This window comes from Triticum urartu, chromosome 3A (assembly GCF_056163025.1).
Source record: "Triticum urartu cultivar PI428250 chromosome 3A, HENAU_Tu73, whole genome shotgun sequence".
Classification (NCBI taxonomy): Eukaryota; Viridiplantae; Streptophyta; class Magnoliopsida; order Poales; family Poaceae; genus Triticum; species Triticum urartu.
This window is the reverse complement of record NC_141875.1, coordinates 733,077,005-733,090,196: the sequence shown is the minus strand read 5'-3', so window position 1 is coordinate 733,090,196 and position 13,192 is coordinate 733,077,005. Positions and strand designations below refer to the sequence as shown.

General features: G+C 47.6%; 1 pseudogene across 1 annotated transcript; it reads right to left on the bottom strand.

Annotated features, from left to right (window-relative positions):
* Nucleotides 1-10,843: 10,843 nt before the first annotated feature.
* LOC147982386 (uncharacterized) lies at nucleotides 10,844-12,934 on the bottom strand (annotated as a pseudogene). Its single transcript, XR_015599187.1, has 6 exons — nucleotides 11,784-12,934; nucleotides 11,616-11,717; nucleotides 11,460-11,540; nucleotides 11,304-11,384; nucleotides 11,146-11,226; nucleotides 10,844-11,067 (listed from the first exon to the last, which is right to left on the bottom strand). The product of XR_015599187.1 is annotated as an uncharacterized LOC147982386 (transcript).
* Between the last annotated feature and the right edge of the window lie 258 nt (nucleotides 12,935-13,192).

The following is a 13,192-nucleotide window of genomic DNA, read 5'->3' as shown; positions in this document are numbered from 1 at the left end:
TCCCCCTTGCTGGATCAAGAAGGAGGAGACGTCTCCCGTCCCGTACGTGTGTTGAACGCGGAGGTGCCGTCCGTTCGGCGCTGGTCATCGGTGATTTGGATCACGTCGAGTACGACTACATCATCACCGTTCTTTTGAACGCTTCCGTGCGCAATCTACAAAGGTATGTAGATGCATTAGATGACTCGTTGCTAGATGAACTCCTAGATGATCTTGGTGAAACGAGTAGGAAAATTTTTGTTTTCTGCAACGTTCCCCAACAGTGGCATCATGAGCTAGGTCTATGCGTAGTTCTTCTTGCGCGAGTAGAACACAATGAGTTGTGGGCGTAGATTTGTCAACTTTCTTGCCGTTACTAGTATTTTCTTGCTTCAGCGGTATTGTGGGATGAAGCGGCCCGGACCAACCTTACACGTACGCTTACGTGAGACCGGTTCCACCGACTAACATGCACTAGTTGCATAAGGTGGCTGGCGGGTGTCTGTCTCTCCCACTTTAGTTGGAGCGGATTCGATGAACAGGGTCCTTATGAAGGGTAAATAGAAGTTGACAAATCACGTTGTGGCTTTAACGTAGGTAAGAAGACGTTCTTGCTAGAACCCTAATTCAGCCACGTAAAACTTGCAACAACAATTAGAGGACGTCTAACTTGTTTTTGCAGCAAGTGGTTTGTGATATGATATGGCCAAAGTTGTGATGAATGATGAATGATCTATATGTGATGTATGAGATGTTCATGCTATTGTAATAGGAATCACGACTTGCATGTCGATGAGTATGACAACCGGCAGGAGCCATAGGAGTTGTCTTTATTCTTTTATATGACCTGCGTGTCATCGAGGAACGCCATGTAAATTACTTTACTTTATTGCTAAACGCGTTAGCCATAGTAGTAGAAGTAATAGTTGGCGAACAACTTCATGGAGACACGATGATGGAGATCATGATGATGGAGATCATGGTGTCAAGCCGGTGACAAGATGATCATGGAGCCCCAAGATGGAGATCAAAGGAGCTATGTGATATTGGCCATATCATGTCACGTTTATTATTTGATTGCATGAGATGTTTATCATGTTTTGCATCTTGTTTACTTAGAACGACGGTAGTAAATAAGATGATCCCTCATACTAATTTCAAGAAGTGTTCCCCCTAACTGTGCACCGTTGCGACAGTTCGTTGTTTCAAAACATCACGTGATGATCGGGTGTTTTATTCAGACGTTCACATACAACGGGTGTAAGACAGATTTACACATGCAAACACTTAGGTTGACTTGACGAGCCTAGCATGTACAGACATGGCCTCGGAACACAGAAGACCGAAAGGTCGAGCATGAGTCGTATAGAAGATACGATCAACATGAAGATGTTCACCGACGTTGACTAGTCCGTCTCACGTGATGATCGGACACGGTTTAGTTAACTCGGATCATGTAATACTTAGATGACTAGAGGGATGTCTAATCTAAGTGGGAGTTCATTAATAATTTGATTAGATGAACTTAATTATCATGAACTTAGTCTAAAAACTTTGCAATATGTCTTGTAGATCAAATGGCCAACGTAGTCCTCAACTTCAACGCGTTCCTAGAGAAAACCAAGCTGAAAGACGATGGCAGCAACTATACGGACTAGGTCCGGAACCTGAGGATCATCCTCATAGCTGCCAAGAAAGATTATGTCCTACAAGCACCGCTAGGTGATCCTCCCGTCCCACAGAACCAAGACGTTATGAACGCTTGGCAGACACGTGTTGACGACTACTCCCTCGTTCAGTGCGGCATGCTTTACAGCTTAGAGCCGGGGCTCCAAAAACGTTTTGAGAGACATGGAGCATATGAGATGTTCGAAGAGCTGAAAATGGTTTTTCAAGCTCATGCCCGGATCGAGAGATATGAAGTCTCTGATAAGTTCTTCAGCTGTAAGATGGAGGAAAATAGTTCTGTCAGTGAGCACATACTCACTATGTCTGGGTTGCATAACCGCTTGTCTCAGCTGGGAGTTAATCTCCCGGATGATGCGGTCATTGACAGAATCCTCCAGTCGCTTCCACCAAGCTACAAGAGCTTCGTGATGAACTTCAACATGCAGGGGATGCAAAAGACCATTCCTGAGTTGTTCTCAATGCTGAAATCAGCGGAGGTAGAAGTCAAGAAGGAACATCAAGTGTTGATGGTCAATAAAACCACTAAGTTCAAGAAAGGCAAGGGTAAAAAGAACTTCAAGAAGGACGGCAAGGAGGTTGCCGCGCCCGGCAAGCAAGCTGCCAGGAAGAAGCCAAAGAATGGACCCAAGCCCGAGACTGAGTGCTTTTATTGCAAGGGAAGCGGTTACTGGAAGCGGAACTGCCCTAAGTACTTAGTGGACAAGAAGGCCGGCAAAATAAAAGGTATATGTGATATACATGTAATTGATGTGTACCTTACTAGTGCCCGTAGTAGCTCCTGGGTATTTGATACCGGTGCAGTTGCTCACATTTGTAACTCAAAGCAGGGGCTGCGGAATAAGCAGAAACTGGCAAAGGACGAGGTGACGATGCGCGTCGGGAATGGTTCCAAGGTCAATGTGATCGCCGTCGGCACGCTGCCTCTGCATCTCCCTTCGGGATTAGTTTTAAACCTTAATAATTGTTATTTAGTGCCAGCTTTGAGCATGAACATTGTATCAGGATCTCGTTTAATTCAAGATGGCTACTCTTTTAAATCTGAGAATAATGGTTGTTCCATTTTTATGAGAGATATGTTTTATGGTCATGCTCCTATGGTGAATGGTTTATTCTTTATGAATCTCGAACGTGATGCTACACATGTTCATAATGTGAGTACCAAAAGAAGTAAGGTTGATAATGATAGTCCCACATACTTGTGGCACTGCCGCCTTGGTCACATAGGTGTCAAACGCATGAAGAAGCTCCATGCTGATGGACTTTTAGAGTCTCTTGATTATGAATCATTTGACACGTGCGAACCATGCCTTATGGGTAAAATGACCAAGACTCCGTTCTCAGGAACAATGGAGCGAGCAACCGACTTATTGAAAATCATACATACTGATGTGTGCGGTCCAATGAGTGTTGAGGCTCGCGGTGGCTATCGTTATGTTCTCACTCTCACTGATGATTTAAGTAGGTATGGGTATATCTATTTAATGAAACACAAGTCTGAAACCTTTGAAAAGTTCAAGGAATTTCAGAGTGAGGTTGAAAATCAACGTGACAGGAAAATCAAGTTTCTACGATCAGATCGTGGAGGAGAATACTTGAGTCACGAATTTGGCACGCACTTAAGAAAATGTGGAATAGTTTCACAACTCACGCCGCCTGGAACACCTCAACGTAACGGTGTGTCCGAACGTCGTAATCGCACTCTATTGGATATGGTGCGGTCTATGATGTCTCTTACTGATTTACCGCTATCTTTTTGGGGCTATGCTTTAGAGACTGCCGCATTCACTTTAAATAGGGCTCCGTCGAAATCCGTTGAGACGACATCGTATGAATTATGGTTTGGGAAGAAACCTAAGCTGTCGTTTCTAAAAGTTTGGGGATGCGATGCTTATGTGAAGAAACTTCAACCTGAGAAGCTCGAACCCAAGTCGGAAAAATGCGTCTTCATAGGATACCCTAAAGAAACTATTGGGTATACCTTCTACCTCAGATCCGAAGGCAAGATCTTTGTTGCCAAGAATGGGTCCTTTCTAGAGAAAGAGTTTCTCTCGAAAGAAGTAAGTGGGAGGAAAGTAGAGCTTGATGAAGTATTACCTCTTGAACCGGAAAATGGCGCAACTCAAGAAAATGTTCCTGAGGTGCCAGTACCGACTAGAGAGGAAGTTAATGATAATGATCAAGATACTTCTGATCAAGCTCCTACTGAAATTCGAAGGTCCACAAGGACACGTTCCGCACCAGAGTGGTACCGCAACCCTGTCTTGGAAATCATGTTGTTAGACAACGGTGAACCTTCGAACTATGAAGAAGCGATGGCGGGCCCGGATTCCGAAAAATGGCTGGAAGCCATGAAATCCGAGATAGGATCCATGTATGAAAACGAAGTATGGACTTTGACTGACTTGCCCGTTGAACGGCGAGCCATAGAAAATAAATGGATCTTTAAGAAGAAGACAGACGCGGATGATAATGTGACCATCTATAAAGCTCGACTTGTCGCTAAGGGTTATCGACAAGTTCAAGGGGTTGACTACGATGAGACTTTCTCACCGGTAGCGAAGCTGAAGTCCGTCCGAATCATGTTAGCAATTGCCGCATTCTACGATTATGAGATATGGCAAATGGACGTCAAAACGGCATTCCTTAATGGTTTCCTTAAGGAAGAATTGTATATGATGCAGCCGGAAGGTTTTGTCGATCCTAAGAATGCTGACAAGGTGTGCAAGCTCCAACGCTCGATTTATGGGCTGGTGCAAGCATCTCGGAGTTGGAACATTCGCTTTGATGAAATGATCAAAGCGTTTGGGTTTACAAAGACTTATGGAGAAGCCTGTGTTTACAAGAAAGTGAGTGGGAGCTCTGTAGCATTTCTCATATTATATGTAGATGACATACTTTTGATGGGAAATGATATAGAACTCTTGGACAGCATCAAGGCCTACTTGAATAAATGTTTTTCAATGAAGGACCTTGGAGAAGCTGCTTATATATTAGGCATCAAAATCTATAGAGATAGATCGAGACGCCTCATAGGTCTTTCACAAAGCACATACCTTGATAAGATATTAAAGAAGTTCAATATGGATCAGTCTAAGAAGGGGTTCTTGCCTGTGTTGCAAGGTATGAAATTGAGCTCAGCTCAATGTCCGACCACGGCAGAAGAAATAGAAGAGATGAGTGTCATCCCCTATGCCTCAGCCATAGGTTCTATTATGTATGCCATGCTGTGTACCAGACCTGATGTAAACCTTGCCGTAAGTTTGGTAGGAAGGTACCAAAGTAATCCCGGCAAGGAACACTGGACAGCGGTCAAGAATATCCTGAAGTACCTGAAAAGGACTAAGGAAATGTTTCTCGTTTATGGAGGTGACGAAGAGCTCGTCGTAAAAGGGTTACGTCGACGCTAGCTTCGACACAGATCTGGATGACTCTAAGTCACAAACCGGATACGTGTATATTTTGAATGGTGGGGCAGTAAGCTGGTGCAGTTGCAAGCAAAGCGTCGTGGCGGGATCTACATGTGAAGCGGAGTACATGGCAGCCTCGGAGGCAGCACATGAAGCAATATGGGTGAAGGAGTTCATCACCGACCTAGGAGTCATACCCAATGCGTCGGGGCCGATCAAGCTCTTCTGTGACAACACTGGAGCTATTGCTCTTGCCAAGGAGCCCAGGTTTCACAAGAAGACAAGGCACATCAAGCGTCGCTTCAACTCCATTCGTGAAAATGTTCAAGATGGAGACATAGAAATTTGTAAAGTGCACACGGACCTGAATGTAGCAGATCCGTTGACTAAACCTCTCCCTAGAGCAAAACATGATCAACACCAGAATTCCATGGGTGTTCGATTCATCACAATGTAACTAGATTATTGACTCTAGTGCAAGTGGGAGACTGTTGGAAATATGCCCTAGAGGCAATAATAAAAGGCATTATTATTATATTTCCTTGTTCATGATAATTGTCTTTATTCATGCTATAATTGTGTTATCCGGAAATCGTAATACATGTGTGAATAACAGACACCAACGTGTCCCTAGTGAGCCTCTAGTTGACTAGCTCGTTGATCAATAGATAGTCATGGTTTCCTGACTATGGACATTAGATGTCATTGGTAACGAGATCACATCATTAGGAGAATGATGTGATGGACAAGACCCAATCCTAAACATAGCACAAGATCGTATAGTTCGTTTGCTAGAGTTTTCCAATGTCAAGTATCTTTTCCTTAGACCATGAGATCGTGTAACTCCCGGATACCGTAGGAGTGCTTTGGGTATGCCAAACGTCACAACGTAACTGGGTGACTATAAAGGTAGACTACGGGTATCTCCGAAAGTGTCTGTTGGGTGACATGGATCAAGACTGGGATTTGTCACTCCGTATGACGGAGAGGTATCGCTGGGCCCACTCGGTGATGCATCATCATAATGAGCTCAAAGTGACCAAGTGTCTGGTCACGGGATCATGCATTACGGTACGAGTAAAGTGACTTGCCGGTAACGAGATTGAACGAGGTATTGGGATACCGACGATCGAATCTCGGGCGAGTAACATATCGATAGACAAAGGGAATTGCGTACGGGATTGATTGAATCCTCGACATCGTGGTTCATCCGATGAAATCATCGTGGAGCATGTGGGAGCCAACATGGGTATCCAGATCCCGCTGTTGGTTATTGACCGGAGAGTCGTCTCGGTCATGTCTGCTTGTCTCCCGAACCCGTAGGGTCTACACACTTAAGGTTCGGTGACGCTAGGGTTGTGAAGATATGTATATGCAGTAACCCGAATATTGTTCGGAGTCCCGGATGAGATCCCAGACGTCACGAGGAGTTCCGGAATGGTCCGGAGGTAAAGAATTATATATAGGAAGTGCTGTTTCGGGCATCGGGACAAGTTTCGGGGTCATCGGTATTGTACCGGGACCACCGGAGGGGTCCCGTGGGCCCACCGGGTGGGGCCACCTGTTCCGGGGGGCCACATGGGCTGAAATAGGAGGGAACCCAGCCCATAGTGGGCTAGGGCGCCACCCCCTATAGGCCCATGCGCCTAGGGTTCCACCATGGAAGAGTCCATGTGGTGGAAGGCACCCCTAGGTGCCTTGGGGGGGAGGGAAACCTCCCCTTGGCCGCCGCCCCCCCCCCTAGCAGATCTCATCTACTAGGGCCGGCGCCCCCCCTGGCACCCCTATATATAGTGGGGGGGAGAGGAGGGATTTTACACCAGCCCCTGGCGCCTCCATCTCCCCCCGTTACGTCTCTCCCTCGTAGTCTTGGCGAAGCCCTGCTTCTGTGACGCCCTGCATCCACCACCACGCCGTCGTGCTGCTGGATCTTCATCAACCTCTCCTTCCCCCTTGCTGGATCAAGAAGGAGGAGACGTCTCCCGTCCCGTACGTGTGTTGAACGCGGAGGTGCCGTCCGTTCGGCGCTGGTCATCGGTGATTTGGATCACGTCGAGTACGACTACATCATCACCGTTCTTTTGAACGCTTCCGTGCGCAATCTACAAAGGTATGTAGATGCATTAGATGACTCGTTGCTAGATGAACTCCTAGATGATCTTGGTGAAACGAGTAGGAAAGTTTTTGTTTTCTGCAACGTTCCCCAACAGGGGTCCCCTTCGGAATTGGAGAGGGAAGGTTCAATGACGGTGGTCTCCTTTCGGAGTTGATGAGGGCGTGTTCATCTCCACTAGGCGGGTTTTCCTCTTGAAGTTCTCTCGCTGTCATGCTCCGGTGTTTCTTCCGCGTCGAAGGGCTCCTTGAGCATTAAGTTAGTCTTACTGTAGTATCTTCTTGTGCTTTCTGTTGTGGTGCTTGTAGGCTGCTATTGTAGCACCTTGTATCTGCCGTTTTCAATTTCTTTGTTTTTCTTTCTTGTTGTAAGGGCAATTGTAATTCCTGGCCGGTTGATGGCTTTGTTAATTCAAAGCCGGGCTCTTCTTGAGCCTTCGTTCTAAAAAAAAAGACTAAGATCATAATTCATTCTCCCGCAAAAAATAAGATCATAATTCATGAAAAAAACTACAGGTGTGTAATGGTACCTGCTGCCAATATCTTCGATCCTAGTCACCTGGATAGCGCGCGGCCTCTATCCGTATTCTGACTTTCTGATGATCTAATCCGCCTTCGTCTAGTCGTATCCGGACAAGTGAATGGTGTCGTAGTCGGGACGAGCTGCCGCTGCGGCAAAGGCAGACGCCCTAGCAGGACACGGACGACGGCGGAGGACACGCGCGGCGGCCAGCGGCCTCAGCAAACGCTCTAAGATCCAGCAGAACATGCACGTAGATCAATCAATCGGACGGATCACATTGTCCAGGTTGTCGTTGGTCACATTGTCTAGATGTATGGGCTATTGGGCTTTGGTCGTCTATATTCTGAGTTGCTGGTTCAAATGAATAATATTTTTTTATGGGCTAATGACACCATTAGCAGCGGCCATTAGCAAAGTACAGTACACACAGCCCGCTAAAAAAGGTTTGAGGGGGGCGAGCGATTAGCAGGGGTCTAGCCCCTGCTCGCCACCCCCCCCCCCCCTGTCTCCGCCCCTGCTCGCCGCCCATCTCGAGCGGCTGTATCCTAAGACATTCATGGATATTGCCTTCTGCGACGGCCATCTCTATTGCCTTGTATCGGAAACGATGGAGATCATCAGGTTCGAGGTCGGCTTAACCAAACACGGTGTGTTCAAAAGTAATCCCCAATGGTTGTTTGTAGGTGATGAAGGGGACCATCGTGAGGCCCGTCACGAAAACCCTTCCCTCCCCGCGCCGCCACCCGCGAGGCGGCTGGCGAGGGCCCTAGATCCGCTCGCCGCGAGCCTCCCCTCCTCCTCCCTACTCCCTCGCCGCCGCCAGGGGGCGCGGCCGGGCGAAGCCCGGCCGGCGGCGGCGGCGGCGGGGCCTGTTCTTCCCCCGGCGCGACGGGGCGGCGCGGGCTGCTTCTTCGGGTGCGGGCGCGGTGCGGACGCGGGGCACCGCGGCGTGGCGGCGCGCAGCCTCCTGGCGGGCGTGGCGCGACGTGGCCGGCTGCGCGGTGGTGCGCGCCTCGCCGTGGCGGCCGGATCCGTCCGGCAGGCGGCGCGGGCTGCGGGCGGCGTGGGCGGCGGCTGGGGTCCGGCTTCGGGCCCCCGACGGCTGCGTTGGTTCCTCTCCGTCGCGGGCGTGCGGTGGTGGTGTGGCTCGGCCGGTGGCGGTCCGGTGACCTGGTGGTGGTGGCCGGCGGTGCGCGTGGAGGTGGTGCTTCTACTTGGCGGCTCTCTGTGCGGGGAGGCAGGGGAGCGGCTTGGACAGGGGCAGCAGCGTCGACGGCATGCCGGCTGCAGCGCGAAGGCGGGAACTTTACGGGCCTCGGAGATCCCGGCCGGGCCTGTGCGGCCACGGGCCTGGTATGTTCCTGCTATTGCGTCCGGTCAACTACCGTCTTCGACGGTGGAGGTGGGGCCCTCCCGCGTGTCGACGGTGTTGCTGCCCTAGTCCCGGCTCCTCTCTCTCTTTGTGCGGACCATGCTTCACGGTGCCGTGGTGAGACGGCGTGGGAAGCTTCGTGACCGGGTTGGCGCAGGGTGAGGGTCTATTTGGTGGCGAGCTCTGAAGTGCCAGAGGTGGAGGTTGGGATCGGGAGAAATCCCTGTTGGCTTGGCCGACACCGACGCGGTGGCGCTTGTGGGTACCGCCTGACCTTCCTGAAGGGCGTCGGGGCTACCCTTCCTCTCTCCTCATAGTGTATCGGGGGAAACCCTTAGCAGCAGCGTCGTCATCGTCGCATCCCTTCTTGAAGGTGTTGATTGGTACCGGTGCTTCGGAGGCTCGGAGCTTGGTGGGCGATCTCCGGTGGGTGCAGCGGCCTCGAGGCTTCTTCGTTTTTTGTCGATCCGCCGTTGTTGGCATTAGTTTCTCTTGTATTTTCTCTTTCTTTTTTTTGAGCAATTTGAGGAAATAGCACATCTTTCCTCGTACCTTGAGGAAATAGCACACTTTTCTTTTTGTTTGATTAAATGACACACTTTTTCTCTATGGCTGGATAAAATGACACAAACTGGCTTTTTTTCTCATTTTTCTGATATGGGCCTACACGTCATAATATTTTGGACGATTTTGCCCTTTGGTCTTTCTTGCCCGGTCAACAGGTTATTAGATGGAAAACAGAGGAGATGAGACGATTCAGAAGACAGAAGAACATCGAAACAGAGGAACGCAACAGCCAGCCGCCATCTCGTCGTGATTCCTCCCCGAGCGCCGTGACCTCGCCGCGTCTCCTATCCCGCGCCGCCCGTTCCTGTGGCGGAGGCGCCACCGTCCGCCGCTCTTCGACCGCTCCCACGCCGTGCCGTAGAAGAAGGGCGCCGCCGTACGCTGTGCCGGAGAAGAAGGGCGCCGCCGTACGCCGCGCTCCGGCTGCTTCCTCACCGTGCGGGAGAAGAATGGCGCCGCCACTTCAAGTCCCCCTGCAGCGTGTGGCAGTCCAAGTCGCTCCGTGGCCGTAGCGTGCATTTGCTGGCTGGAGCCTGTAGCTGCTCGCTGCTGTAGTTAGCTGTAGCTGCTCGCTGCGGTGCTTGGCTGTGACTGGTCGCTGCTGTAGTTGCTTGCTTTAGCAGGGAAGTAGTGCTGCCTGAAGACGATACACTAACAACTTTATTTTGTGTTGATGGCTTAGCTTTAGCTGCTGTCACAACTGGATATGGATGTCTTCCTTTGGATGCAATCAAAATTCAGCTTCAGTGATTGTAACTATGCTGATGTACAGTTTTCTTGACATGGATATAAGTAAAATTTCATCAGCATTTTCACCAAAATTTTTGGCATGACCTCTCCTTATTTCTGTACCATTTTCACATGTCACAAAAATATATATGACAATCCACATAATCAGGCTCAATAAGGTGCATATGTGCTCATAAACTTGACAATCCAGACTGAATATGTATGAGTTTCAGATTTAAAGCATAAGGTGAGTACTTGACTCAGAAGTTGCATCCAGAAGCATAAAGCGAGTCGTCTACTGACTATGCACACGACAAGATCCCAGAGACACTGAAACAGTGAATTCAATCCAAAAGCATTGACTACGCGAAGAAGTAGCATCAATTTCATAAAGATGACTACTACACACTACATGATCACAAAATGGCATTCTAAACTATTTTTCTCCTCTTGGGCTTAAGCTTCTTTGCGGGCCTCACACCAACATTTGATGGAGAAGTGGGAGTCTCTATTTCCATAGAAAGTTGCCTACATAATACATCGATTTCATTCATAAAAAAGTAGCCTACAAACAAGAACAATTGAAGAAAAACATCAATTTTCGTCACCTCCTTGTGATTGGACCAGGGCTGCCTTGTATGACAGGCGATGAAGATGTCTCTCCAAGAGGGCTACCAAGAGATGATTGACTGCAAAAAATACATTGCTCATAATATATATAAAAACACGCCACATTCGTAGAGATAAGAGAAGCAAAAAAATGTTACCTCCTCGTCATAGGGCGAGGGCTAGCGTGTGGGACAACCAACGGCGACATCCCTCCATTAGGGCTACCAAGAGAAGATTGACTACCCAAAAATATATTGTTTATTATATATAAAAACATGCCACATTTGTACAGATAAGAGAAGCAAAACAATGTTACCTCCTCGTCATAGGGCGAGGGCTAGCGTGTGGGACAGCCAACGATGACATACCTCCAGTAGGGCTACCAAGAGAAGATTGACTGCACAAAATGAATTGTGTAAGAGCAAAAAAATCACTTTTGTAGACATGTTGAAGAGAAGAAAAATAAATTTACCTCCTAGTCCTAGGACGAGGGCTGTCTTGTGGGACAGCCAATGGAGACATCCCTCCAAGAGGGCTACGAAGAGATGATTGACTACACAATATGCATTGTTTGATAAAAATTATCTCATGTCCACTAGAGAAGTTGAAGAAAAGCATTAATTTTTACCTCCTTGTGACAGGACGAGGGCTGGCTTGCAGGACATCTCCTGGGATTGTACATTCAACATCAATTTCGGTGTTTGGCTTTATCTTTCTAGATTTTTGGTTCCTGCCAACAAATTCAACCAATGTTACAAACAAAATAGTAGAGCAAATGTGAATCAATACAAATTACCTTTTCTTCACTCCATTAGTCGGACAACCAGCTTGCCTATGTCCCAATTGCTTACACTTCTTGCACCTGTTTTGGCTTCCTAATTGACCTTTTGGTGGTGGTTTCTTTTTATAATTCCCCCTCCCTTTTCAAGGCAACTTTTCAATCTTGACTTCCTTTTTCTTCCTACTGAACTTTTGGGGAGTGGTGCATGTAACAAAAAGTCTAATTTAACATTAGGCCATTGTGACCGGTCTGTGAGAGGCTCAACAACCCCCCTATAAGCTGCCCTAAACCTTTCTAGAGAGTAGTATTCATGAAGATAATCTTCCATCTTCACGTTCCTTTTTCCAATCAAGAAAGCAAGTGCATGTTCACACGATTTGCCCGTGTGCTGCCACTCGAGGCACGTGCACTCACTCTGTTCTATGTTAACCACATGCCTCAAATTGTCTTTGTTGATGTCCCTCACCTCACACTTCCACCTACTTGATCTGGTAACTTTCAGGTGCCCAAGTCCTCTTGTTCTATTATTCACTTGTTGTACAACTGCTGGCAGCATCCGTCCTTGTAGCTTCTCCCCAATCTTTCTCCTTTTCTCGAACAATTTCATTATCTTTCCATTAAGTGTGTCAGCCAACCCATCTACAGGAAGATCTTTGATTCCTTTAATCCAATTGTTGAAGCTCTCCGCGAGGTTGTTATGAATGTAATCACACTTGATCTCGGTGTCAAAACTAGACCTCATCCGCTTCAGATTATGGTAATCTTGCAAATACTTGCCCACAATTTGGCTAGATTCTAGAACCTTGGAGAAATGGTACTCAAACATTGAAGGTCTATGTGTCTTGGCCGCACCCCACATGCGTCCAACTATGTCACCACGATATCTTTTCGAAAAATTCTGCATCAAATGCCTGAAACACTCCCTTTGTTCTGCCTGAGGGAAAACTTTCTTAATTGCATTTTCTAAGCCTTTGCATGCATCGGTACATATAGCAAGCTTTGAAATTGGACCTAGTGCTCTATGCAATTGTGTCATAAACCATGTCCAATTATCTTCATCTTCAACCTCAATAAAACCAAATGCAAGAGGAAACATCCAATTATGACCATCTAAAGCGGTACATGCAGCTAAATGACCATTCCACTTCCAATTTAATGCAGTTGAGTCTATGGTAAGTGAAAGATCGTGGATGTCGCCTAGAGGGGGGGGTGAATAGGCGTTTTAAAATAATTATGGTTTAGGCTTTAACAAATGCGGAATAAACCTAGCGGTTAATTTGTCAAGCACAAAACCTAAAACAACTAGGCTCACCTATGTGCACCAACAACTTATGCTAAGCAAGATAAGCAACTATGTGATAGCAAGATATATGACAAGAAACAATAAGTCTATCACAAAGTAAAGTGCATAAGTAAAGAGCTTG